The 13,025-nt window shown below is 40.2% G+C and overlaps 1 long non-coding RNA gene across 1 annotated transcript in view; it reads right to left on the bottom strand.

Annotated features, from left to right (window-relative positions):
- Positions 1–5,658, bottom strand: part of LOC110350089 (uncharacterized) — a 97,491-nt gene extending 91,833 nt beyond the window's left edge. The window contains exon 1 of the long non-coding RNA XR_015442273.1: positions 5,337–5,658. This is a non-coding gene — a long non-coding RNA (uncharacterized LOC110350089). The remainder of the gene's footprint in view (positions 1–5,336) is intronic.
- Between the last annotated feature and the right edge of the window lie 7,367 nt (positions 5,659–13,025).

Here is a 13,025-nt window from a genome sequence, read left to right on the forward strand (position 1 = left end):
TAAAAACTTCCAGAAGGGGGTCCTGGTACTACAGAAACATTTTCGAGGTCTTCCTGCTTCGTACATTGGATGGAATACCCTAGGAGAAAAATACAAGGATCAGTAAGATTCCTATATACTTCTGAGTCTTTTTCTCAGTCTTCATGCTATTTATCAATTTCCTTCCCCTATTACTTGATTATCTGTTTATGTCCTTGTGGTTTTCTCTGGAAATTCCCATAAGGGTTCTCTGGTATCCTTCTTTTCTGCCCTAAGCTGAGAGAAACTGAGACTAGACAAGGAGGTCCAGAACTGGAGACAAGATTGTGCATTCCATTGCTGATAAAGCTGGGCTGGACAGCACAACTAGGTGGATACCCTAGTTGGCTGGTAAGAACACTTACAAACCTAGTTGGTGTTTCCCACCCACTGCAGGCCTCACCTCTGCCAAGGCACAGTCCAGTTCCTGGAAGGTTTGGGAAAATAGAAAAAACTCATCTCAAAGAGGCTTCTTGGGCAGTGGAAGGGGTTTGACACACCTGTCCAGTTTTTTGTCCCAAACACACCAGAGAAGCAGGACTAGGAAACAGGAAGTCATCTTCTCAATGTGGCCAATAAATGTCCTGCTGCAGGGCCAAGGTGGGAATGGCAGAAACAAGACTCTGATGTTGATCTTGCTCAGAATGCTTAGAAGGCAGGAGTCAGGTCTGCCCATTCTTATTGGTCCTCCAAGATTCAGCAGTGAAACAGCCTGAAACAACTGCCCAATCAGGCTCTCACCACCACATGGGACTCTTTTCAAAGCTAGAGGTCTTGTGAGATCTCTGGCCAACACCATTGGTCACCCTCCAGTCTCACAGTGATTCCACCAGATGTGATGGGAGGAGGGGGTTCTTTTGGATCCTATATGCAGTGGAATGTTTAGAAAGAAATACATTTCCCCTTGCACTCACTTGTGCTAGGCCTGCAGCATTATGTGTGGGCTAATATGAACTTGAAGCTGCTATAACTGAAAGAAGAGAAGCCTGGTGCCAAGTAGTTTTCCAGTAAAATGGTTTTAAAAGGGGGAGGGTGGGGAGAAAATACAATGATGACCAGAAGAAGAGACAGACTTTTAATAAGTCACTGGAAAAGACTGTGGAGACTAATTCCAGAGAAACAATACCAATCAGAGGCCCTCTCTGCTTTTCTGACTGGAAATGTGGCTGAGGGGAGAAAAAGGAGGAGGGAGAGTGGTACCCACAGCAGGGAGAGCTTGGGGTTCACAGTGGATACATTGCTGATGTTTAGCCAAGAACCAGCTAATTGCTTGTGATTGTTTTCTCTTTTCACATTTACTCATCTAAGCTGGGGATGTCTCCCAGGCACCACAGATATAATTAGAGTTGAGTTTCTGTCTCAGGCTTGGGCTTCTCTTTGGAAAATTAGCAAGGCATAGGGTTTTTAAAATATTCAAATGATTTCCTAGAAGTATCCTCAAAGTCAATAGGTATAAATTTCACAAAAATTTGGCTCTCTAAAAATGAAAACTAAAAGAAAGTAGAAAGCTGGTACCATGAGTGGTGATGAAAAGTGGAGGCTGCGAAGCTATTCTATATAATTCATCAAGAAAAGTAGAGTCTTCATTAGTAAGTCACGCTGGAGCCCCTTTATGCTAACTAATGCAGTTATAAATGGTCAGTGATGTAGTGAGGGGAGCGGGACCTTCCTGATCTATTGTAATACATAGGCCCTGCCTTAGAGCTTATGTTTTTGTTTTCTTTTCTTTTATCCTCTAAACAAAAATACTTAACTTTTAAGTAGGGACTTTTCACAGTATCATATGTTTAAAAGCTGTGGCAAAATAGGCTTTTGTTTTGTTTTGTGTGGCTTTTTTTGGCAGAAGTTGTGTAGTCTTAGACAAGTCATGCCCTAGTGTACATCTTTCAGTAGAGGGGTGGTTCTCAGATTTGCCATCTGGTGCACCAGGTCAGTCTGCTGACTCATTTTGGACTTGGCATTGGTAACCAGGACCAGGGTTCAAAAAGGTAAAGAACATGCAAATCTCTTCAAGAGTAGGTGCTTGCTACTGCCATAAGCAGGCCACTAGTTTCCAAACATAATGGACCTATGACGCTGTTGCCTCTAAAATGTCTGGGCACGCAGCAGTCCATCTCATGGCTTAGTTGTCAAAAACTGAATCTTTTTTTATCTTAAAGTGCATTTTTTAATCTTCTCAAATGTGCTTGAGAAGGACATGAAAGGAATTTTAAACTAGGTAGACCTCACAGGCAAAATAATTTGGCTTCAATTCTGTGCTCATTAAAGTTAGAACTAGAAGGCCAAAAGGACCCTAAAGATCAGCCAGTGCCACACACTGGTTGTAGATCCATTAGAGATATGGAAAGCCACATGGGCAACAGCCAATTCTGTAGCAGATCTGAAACTGCCTGGCTTCACTGAGAATCAAAGCACTGCCACAAATTAATAAACAAAACATCTCTAGATTAACTAGCAATACTAAAGAAAGGTAGGATTTTCCATTAACATTCAAGTTTCTACTAGGACAGAAATCAGCTATTCTCTTCTGCAGATAACATTTGGACCCAAAGCCAGTAAATTCAAGTCCTGTTTTATAAACACTTCGATATATCTGAAACAGACATACATGTACAGAGATATAGATATAGATAGATAGATGATAGATTAGATAGATAGATAGATAGATAGATAGATAGATAGATAGATAGACAGACAGAATCTCAAACATTAGGGAAGGTACAGAGACAGAGACAGAAACAGAGAGATAGGTGGGAGGCTTCTTTCCCATGAATCCCACTGAGTTATCTTCAGAATGCTAGTTGTAGGTTTATGAGGTTGATAAAACTTGTAGAATTTAGTAAGGGTTGAGCTGGTATGCAATGTACATGTTTTCCTAGTTTTGTTTGTTTTTGCTAATATATGTAATGATACGCTCAGTCTTATGTCTAAGTTACGTTCACTGCTCCCCAGTGAACATTAGTGGCTTGACCAAACTCATGCTCATAAGGACTTTGGACCCTCTAGGGTGAGTGAAGAGAACAAAGACTTGGAGGAGTTTACCTCAGTCAGAAAATCTCAATTGTAGAAAAGGAAGGATGTTAGGATGTTTACATTTATTTTATCTCTGCCCTCACTTCTCAGCTCTGGAGAAAATAGACTGGTAGTAAACACTGGGAGCATTCTGTATGATCCATGTCTTCCATTTTGTCCCTGATAGAAGAGCACCTTTCACCTGTCAAAGCAGGATTCTGGTGGGGCTGCTAACCCAAATTACTCATCCTCTGTCCACAGTAATTGGTCCAGTGATGGGCATTTGCCCCAAAATAATCAACAGGCTCTCCCCAAGCATCTTCCCAACAAGAGTTCTGAATTCTTTAGTTGTGCAGCTTTGAAGACTTAGGCACAAGACTGCTGATAGTGTCCAAGTTTCCAGCTTCATGGGAACAAGTCTAAGGGAATAAAGTTATATCAGAGAAAAAAATAGACAAAACACAGAGAAGGAGTAAGCCCCCTAATGTTTGAGATTCTGATCAAGTGACTGCTGAAGCAAGCTCTGCCTTCTGTCCTTTCCCTTATTTCCTTATATCACGCAATAAACAATACCCTTCCCTTTGGTTAATTTAGGTTTCCAAATTAAAAAGTGGGTTTCTATGTCACTATAAAATGTTGAGGTGGGTACACAAACTGCACTATTTGGAAACTTCTCTAACCAGAGTCACAAAAATCTCTTTGCCTTGGACCACTGTAAAACTTGTGCTTTAGGGATAGGTAGAACACATAATTTATAATAACCAGGACACTACTGAGAATAAAAGGGGGGTGCTATTAACAAGCCTCTCTAGCGAAGGACCTAATGTGGTGTGTACGATGTGTGCCAAACAGAACACCAACCAAGGCCATAAAACCTGGTGAGGAACTAAGCATCTGGCCAGGGGTGATAGACTCAGCTGGACTGGAGTATTCATCCATCAGCTGAAGACTCCAGGAAAACCTTGATGGCACCTGTGCAAAGTTTGAGGTCCTGTACCATTCTGGTGCGGTGGGCATGACTTTATTTGTTTTCCTAGCTGGTGAGACGTAGGGATGTACAGATTACAAAGTAAAAAACAGAAAACTCTGGCTTTCTTCTGAAACAGACACTGATCACTGCTCATGGTGTGGACCATACTCCTTTCTCTGGGGAAGTATCTTGGATGCCTATAGTGAATCCCTAGCAGCCACTCTTGTAGAATGGCACATTGGCCACTTGTCCTTAGCTCATAAGGACCCTACAAACCTTCATCCAAGTAGATCACTCAGGTACTCCTTCCTAAAAATTCAGACTAGTTAATAGCAAGTTTATCTTCAGGTTGGTGGGAAGATATATTTTGATGAAGGAACCTTAGGGCACATTCTGCAATGTGACTAGAGATACAGAGAAAGTTCAGTGAGAGAGAAAAAGAGAAGTAGATATGCTGAGAGCAATGGAAACAAAGGCAGAATTTGTTTCTGGTTTCCTGTCAAGCTCCCAAGGCCTTAGATCCTCAGGTTGGACAGTATTCCCACTCTTGGGCTCCATGAGACACCCCTATGCTTATACACTCCCACATTTTGCTTGAGCTAGCTCAAACTGATTTCTGTATCTTTCATCCAAAAGTGTCTGCAATAATACCAGGAAATATCTTTTTGATGATTTTAGAGCTCAGATATTCCCTCAACAATTTATGGGCCAAACAATTCTCTCACTGTATCTTATGTACAAGTCCAAATACTGATGTGTTCTTTTTCCAATTGAAGCAGCACGTTAAAGGAATATGCCCTTAAAAAGGGGAAAAATGGCTCTTACACCCAGAAGTCACATGGCATCCACATGGACTTAATTAGGACAAGAGACAAACAGATAAACCTCTTTCGCATATAATATTTCATAACATGGTACCAAGCATGTAAAATTGGGATGTCAAGACTAATTTGACTACTTGCTCACTCAATTTTTCCTAAGGTAGACAAGCGCTGAAATACAAAGATTCATGAAATTCTAGCTGAAACTTATACAGAGCTGACCCTCAAAAAAGCTGGGAAATGAATGGAATTTGTTAATGTTTTCTCAACTCTTCTTTCTGTGTATTTCTCCCATCTGGGCCTCTATCATTCACTTACCCTCTTCTCCAAGAGAAAAGAGCCTGATAAACAATCCAGTGAAGTGTTAGTGACAAATTTCTTACTCCGATTAGGTGTATCTGCATGTTTAAAGTCTATAGAGGGTAATAAAAACCAAAGAAATTTTTGCTCCAGAGCACATTGGCAAAAGAGCAGTTTAGAGGGCGTCTGATTGCTCTTAAAACTTTTCTACTTACATATAAAGTCTGAGGTAAAGCTGGCTGTGGTGGTGCATGTCTTTAATTCCAATACTTGGGAGGCTGAGACATGAGGATTGTAAGTTTTAGGCCAATCTGTGCTGCATAGCGAGTTCAAGTCTAGTCCAGATTACATAGCAAGACCCTGTCTCAAAAAAAACAAAAACAAAAAACAACTTGATAAATAAGGTAAATACAGAATAGGGTGACAAAATTCAGAGTACTTTTTTTTGGTACTGGGGATTGAACTTGAAACTGTACACTTGTGAGGCTGGCGCCAGAACCGCTGAGCTAAATCCCCGGCCCTCAGAGTACTTTTTAAAAAAGTAGTCAATCTTAAGGAATTTTACCTTTTACTTTCTTTTTGAAGGCCCAAATTCAAGTCAGCAACTGGGAATGGAACCAGAATGATATGATTGGAAAGCAAATCATAGGCTCAAGTAGATGAGAACTCTTGAGGTCCCTGTGTGTGTGTGTGTGTGTTTGTATTAGGACTGGCTAAAAGGGTATCTAAGTTGGGGTGGAGGAGAAGACACACACCTTCACAAAGTATAATCTCCTAGGTTTTCTAGTCAGGAAAATGAGCCAGCCCTACAACTGCCCTGCAAGTCTCAATTCCCTCTTCTGTGGCATAAGAGACAAGTTCCTCTTGCAAAAGATCAGAACTGTTAGCCTTGGTGGGTGACCAGTAGACCTTTGTCTTTCCTTCACTGCCAGAATATCTACCAGGGTGACCAAAGTGCACTCTATAAACCATCATCCCTGAAGGGAAGAGACCCAGAGATGCCTGCCCTCTTTTAACTTAGGCACAAAGTGCTCAGTTCCAGGAGAATGGCACTGACTGGAGACCAGCAGTTCCTCATCTCACAGGAGAGGAGGCGCTACAGACACCAGAAAGGTCCAGAGAGATGGACCTGAGATTGAACTGAGTGCTTGCATTTGCCTGATGGTAGCAAGGAATCAGTGTAGCTTCAGAGAACAGAAATGCAGAGTACATGTTTTACTTTCACTTTGCACCAGGGAAAGACCTTCTATTTGTTCCTTGTACAGTGAGACTGACCCTGAAGGAAAGTTACATTCGATAGAGAGAATATAGGGAGTTAATTCAATGATAGGAATCCAAGGCCTAAAGTCTATGTCCATGGCACTTCAAATATACGCCAGACATTGTAAAATTGTGCAAAACAATATGAAGTTTCTTCCAAAATTTAGTGTAGAATTGCCATATGATCCAGCAATTCCACTTGTATAATCACAAGCAGGATGCACATTCATGTTCATTGCAGCATTGTTCATAATATCTAAAAGGTGGAAACAATCCAAATCTCCATCAAAAGGGGAATGAATCAAATGTGCTACATACACCCAATGGAATATTATTCAGCCATAAAAAGAAGAAATCCTGTTGTATGTTACAGTATGGATAAAATTGAGGACATTACACTAAGCAAAATAAACCAGTCATAAAAGGATAAATACCTCACAGTTTCATTTATATGAGGTGTCTAAAGTAGTCAAATTCACAGAAATAAAAATAGAATGATGGCTTCCAGGGGCTGGAGATGGAGGAAATGGGCAGTTTTTATTCAATATGCATAGAATTTCAGTTCTTGGTGGGGATATAGCTCAGTGGTAGAGCACCTGCCCAGAATGTGTGAGACCTTGGGCTCCAGCACTAGAGGGATTCAGTTTTGCAATATGGCAATATCTAGAGGTCTATTGTGCAGCAATGTGAACACAGTTGACACCACTGAACTATGCACTTAAAAATGGTTCAGATGGTAAATTTTATGTTATGTATTTTTTAACAACAACAACAACAAAAATCCAGACAGGTGATCTATAAGGAACAAGTAGTTTCCTTTTTTTGGTGGGAAGAGCTGGAGCAGGACCACCTGGAAGTCATGTTCTCCAGAAGTAGAAAGGGCACAGGGGGTCAGCAGGTCTCTACTGATGTGGGGAAATTGACACACTTAGCAAAACCAGGCTGACTCTGGGACAGTTTGTGTTTCAGGAGCAGCCCCAGAAGGCGCCCCATATTTGAGCCGCCTCCTTCAATCACTGGGAAGTAAACAGAGATGGGAGGCTCCCTGTTCTGGGAAAAAGCTAATCAAATGATCCAACCACTCCTCATTTGCAACCCAAGAGAGGTACCAGGAAATACAGTTTTGGCTAAGGGAAAGATAGCCATGAATAAAGGAAGCTGTCACCGAAAACCGCTCCCTGCAGCCCTGGTTCAATCCAGACCTTTGCCTTCGCACGCGGACCCACAATAGGTATCAGCCAGGGGGCTGGAGTCAGACCAGGCTCAGGGAACACAGTCATCCAAGCCTCCCGCCTCTGCACTTTGGAAAAGAAACTATCTTCTATTCTGGTTCCATTATTTAGTGTTTGGGAAAGGACTCAAAGTTAGCTAGGAGACAGGGAGCTTGGAATCGTTGTGAAGGTGGGTTGTGGCATTAAGAAAAACATTATGAAGTTTGTACATCCAAATCCCCACAAATAGTTTCCTGACATATTCCCAAGTGCCACTCTTGGCTAAGGTGGAGGGGAGGAGTAGGGGCTGCAGAGAGATAGCTTCTCCCTCACTGCGAAGTAGCACTTCTGTGACCCTATTTCAATCTTGGGTAATGAACCATTTCAGAACAACTGAAGTTACTGGAGTCACTGATAATTACATAAATTTTCTTTTCTCTTTTCACTTAAAATTCAGCCCCATTTTTAGTAACACACTAAATCCTGCCAACATCCTGGGACTGATTTTGTCTTTACACTTCTAGGAATTTCCAAGGACATGGGGGATTCAGGCTGCCAAGACGGATATGAATGTGTGTGACCAACAAGGAGCTTCTGCAGTCCCAGACTGGGAAGGTCAAGGGCCAATCTGTCCCAAGGTCCTGACAGAGAGTGTCCCCTGCTTGCATCCTCTGCCCTGAGTTCCTCTCCCCCAGCCTCTTCAAAACAAGATCCCCATTTCACCTCAGCCACAAGGTGATCCAGTGCCAGGAGTGTTTTTAGTCACTCTAACCCATTCCCCCGGGCCACATCAATGCAACATCCAAAAAGGCAAGCATTTGGAACTCTAAAACCCCCAGAGACAGCAACAGGACTCTGTGATGATGTGGTTTATGGAGTCTCATTTTTAAAAATCTGACATACTTACAACGAAAGGTGCTGTGGAAAAAATCACTGGATTTACCCCAACTTTTTTGCTATTTATTGCCTTGGATGGCACTAAGGTTATATCAGAACCCAGCCACAAGGGGAAGAGGCTTTGGAACAACTAAAACACACCCTACATACACGCAAAGCAAATCTGCAGTTAACTCTTAACAATGTAAGTAATGTGACTCTTGCAGAGTGTTTTTAAAATGCTGAAATGAGATTAACAAAAGCAGTTTTATGCCCCAACTGAGGCTACACTAAGGCTTTTGGCTCTGCTGTTTTTACAAGGGTCTCTGGTAGCTAAGGCCTACTTTTGTTGTGCCCAGGACTTAAGACTCAGTGCCTTCTTTCCTTCCCAAGCCTAAGGGCCCACCCTGTAGAGGTGCAGATACTCTTCCTTTTGGCCTCTGTTCTCTGGAGGAAGCCAGCCTGGGGAGATATGTTGCATGGAGCCTTGTTTTACTTTGGCTGACCACACTGTGAGCATGTGTCCCAGGACTTCAGTATTTGCAGCTCCTAAAGTGCCATCTCAAATCCATTATAGCTTGTGAGTAAAGCTAATAAAACTACTCAGGATCAAAACAATGATTGCAGCAAGACAAGATCTGGCAGCCATTTCACAGCAAGATTCTGGAATTAGAACTTTTATTCGAGCTGACCACAGATCAACACCTGGCTACTTTCTCCCAGGACTCTCCTGAGCAGTTTGCACAGAATTTAAGGCCACTTGATCATGGCTTAGTCGATGATATCAGGTGTGAAGTTGTTATTCCTACTATGAATCCCTCTACAGTTAACCAAAATGGGCACAGCCATGATGAAATCTGCTCTTAGATCTCTTGGGAACATTTAAATCAAGGACTTCAGAGTTTAAAAGTCCTTGAAAAACCATCTGAAAACTTTTGTGTGCTGATCAGTTTGCTCTTGAAGCTCACACACTCACCTGTAAGGTGCAAAGCAGATACCACAGACTTAGTACCACATCATGGCTGAGGGGAAGCTACAAGTTCTTGAAGATTATGTATCCTCTACCAAGCAAAGCCTGCACCCATCCCCAACCATATGGACAATGGCTTTCATGAGAAATAAAGCTGACACTTTCCTGACAATGGTCTAGTGATGTGCTGGTTAACAAATAAATAAAAAAAGCAATGATTATAAAAGAACCCCCATTTATTAAGTACTTGGCTGAGCTTTTAGTACACATGATGTAATTGATCTTTATGATAATTCTATGAGTTAGTAATTAATATCTCCATCTTATACATGTATAGAAAATTAATGTTGATAGCATTGAAAGAAATAACTTGTCTCAAAACATAAGCCTTTTTTTTTGGTACCGGGGATCGAACTCGGGTCCTTGCGCTTGTGCAGCAGGCTGCGAAACCCCTGAGCTAAATCCCCAGCCCAAAACATAAGCTTTTAAAATTTATTTTTATTTAAAAAAATTTTTTTTGTACTAAGGATTGTGCCCAGGAACTTGCACATGTTAGGTAAGTGCTCTGCCACTAAACCAACATAAGGTGTGCCCAGATTCAAAAGGTGATATAATCAAGTTCCACAACCTAATAACATTTCAGTCAATGATAAACCACGTATACTATGTAAAATTAAAGTGGAACTAAAAAATTCCTATTGCCCACTAATTTCACAGCCATCCCAAAGTCATAGTACAATGTGTTAACTCACATTTGTGGTGACACTGATGTAAACAAACCTGTGCTGCCAATTGTATAAAAGTATAGCACACAGTTATGTACAACATGTAATACTTGATAATAAATAACTGTTACTCATTTATGTCTTTGCTGTACTATATTTTTATTGTTACTTTAGAGTGTACTCCTTCTACTTATGCAAAAGGTTGTACTGCTCTGTTATGACACACTGGCAGCAGCCTCAGACATCTCTTGATCAGGTAAGTGCACTCTGTGATACTCCAACAACGACAAAACTGCCTAATGACATGTTTTTCATCATCCCTGTCATTAAGCAACATATGTCTATAGATCTGCCTGATCTACTCTACTGCCTCGAGGAAACCTTTTGACACTAAAAGAGTGTCCTTCTTCACTTTTGAAAGCCGTGTCCATTGGATATGTTTCATATCATTTTCAGTGGCAGACTTCAGCTCACCCACTCCAGCTCAGCCATGTGTTCCTTTTCTGTTTGAAGACCCCCTGCCCTCTCTAGGCTGATGTGCATATCCTTTTCTCAACATCCCAAGACATTTTATACTGAAGTTCAGGACTGCATTCACTTTATTTTAATTGTAATTATTTGTATACTTGCCTATTTCCAGCTGAAGACAGAATTTCTTGGGAGCAAAATCCAGGTGTGTATGGCTTGTGCCTCTAGGACTGACCTAATGTTTGGCACAGTTAACCCTTAGCAAATATCGATGGGTGAGTGGACAGATGGCTCCAGTCCCTCAGAAGTATCTATCACCTTTTCAATAGTGGCAACATTATTGGGTTGAACCACACAAAACTGCAACTTTTGCAGATCAAAAACAGTCAGTTGTGGAGCTGTTGTACATTGCAACCTAACAAAGCTAGTCTAGTGATCATAACTATTCATAAATATGGTTTGTTTTCAAACAAATGTATCAACATTCACGAATCTAAATGAATGTTTAAAAATCCTGTTGTCATACCTTATTGAAAATCCTATTTAATTTCACTGATCTAAAATACTTAGTGCTAAATAAAATAAAATACTTAGTTCTACATAGTCATTTAAAATCAACTGGTTTTGGGAAGTTCTTTCATTACATAACATTTGTCACAAGATATTTGGCATGCCTGAAAAGGCAGTATCTATGGTTAACAATGACTTTTCAGGTATTTATCTTAGGCGAATTACTTCTCTATTCATTTCTTATCTGATCATAATAGTATCAGTCTCACAGGGCTATTGTAGAGCGCTCAGTACAATGCTCAGGATGTACTAAGAATTCAATGAATGTTACTGTTGTTATCACCACTGTAGGATAGAGTAGCAGTAGCGTGTGTTAGTGGCAAATAACAGAAACTAAATAAATCTTCACAACAAGGACTATTTCTACCCAGACAATTCCCTGAGAAGAGTATGTAAATCAGAGAATTTCCTACAGGGATATAGGAAATAAAGTATATTGAGAGTAAATGAATTTTGCAGATTTTTGGGTGTCTGAAGCCTTGTATTTTATTCCTCCATGTGGTACTCCAGCGTTAGGTTACTGCTGGTGGCCTTTACAACTCCATGCTCCCTTATTGTACAAATCCAAGTCCAGCTGTGGTATTTGAAAATAATCAAACTGGCGTCACCAATCCCCTTCTTCCTTTCTTTCTCCCTGAAGTTCCTTTCTTTCAAACAGTTTTAAAATTCCATTACTAAATTTCCTCTTGCCTTTCAAATACATTACACATTGTGTTACGTATTTGTGGTTGAGATAATCACATGGATCCATTTGTTTTAAATTAAATCAGTTTAAGCAACAAAACTCTTCAAGTGTCCTGGTAAAAGGCTGCTCTGCGTGCAATATGGGCACAGCCTAGAGCCAAATAATTAGGAACTAATTTGTCAGAAGCATAACCTGTTTGCAACTTTTGCACACTATCTGTCTAAATTCCTATGTAGAGATAAAGTTCAGATTTTTGGAAGTTCAATACAACCTAATAGAAAGGGGGATTGTTAAAGTTAATGGGACCTCTTCCAAATTATAACCAGACAATACCTTTATGTTCTATGTTGGGAGCTAAATGACATTGTTTTTAAACCAACTGCCTGTTTGAGGACAATTCAATAGAGAAATTAAGTCCAATGTGTCCTCTCTTTTATATATATATAAAACAAAACATTCATTGGTACATTTTAAGCATAAATAATTACAATGCTCATCATAGGGAATTTGCACTTGTACATGGTACATCCCAACTCTTTTTTCCTATTCCCTCCCTCCTCTCAAGCCCCCTCCTCTCCCTATATACAAAAGTTTTGTTTCCATTTTTTTCTTCTATTTTTTTTTCTTGTCCCTTCCTTCCTTTCTCCCTCTCTCCTCCCTTGTTCCTCTTCCCATTTGAACATTTTCTTCCAATTTCCTAATATCTATTATACAAAATAAGGACTAAAATATATCCTCTTTTGCAAGTCATTAAATGAAGGAGAAATGACAAGTTCTGCACAGGTATGGTCAGGAACTAAGGACCAAGAGCAAAGTAGCAACAAAAACCTTAACCATCCTACCCTAATTCTTTTCAAACCTATATGAAAGAAAACGTTTATATTACACATATATTGAATAGGCACATTTAAAACCTATATAACTTACTATAATGCAGAGAGTTGTTCAAGGCAAATATGTAAAGTTCAATTTTAAAATATATGTTTCATATAGCAATTTATGTAAAGGATGAGTGGTATGTGGTTACTGCTATGTTGGTTTTTAATTTTTAAAAAATTATGTCTTAAATACTCCATCATTTACTTTTCAAAAAATAAGTAAAAAAAGTAAATATATTAGCCCAAATGTATGAGATGAGT

Source organism: Heterocephalus glaber, unplaced genomic scaffold (assembly GCF_053883595.1).
Source record: "Heterocephalus glaber isolate CG9 unplaced genomic scaffold, H.glaber_assembly_v1.0 deba00001538, whole genome shotgun sequence".
Lineage (NCBI taxonomy): Eukaryota > Metazoa > Chordata > Mammalia > Rodentia > Bathyergidae > Heterocephalus > Heterocephalus glaber.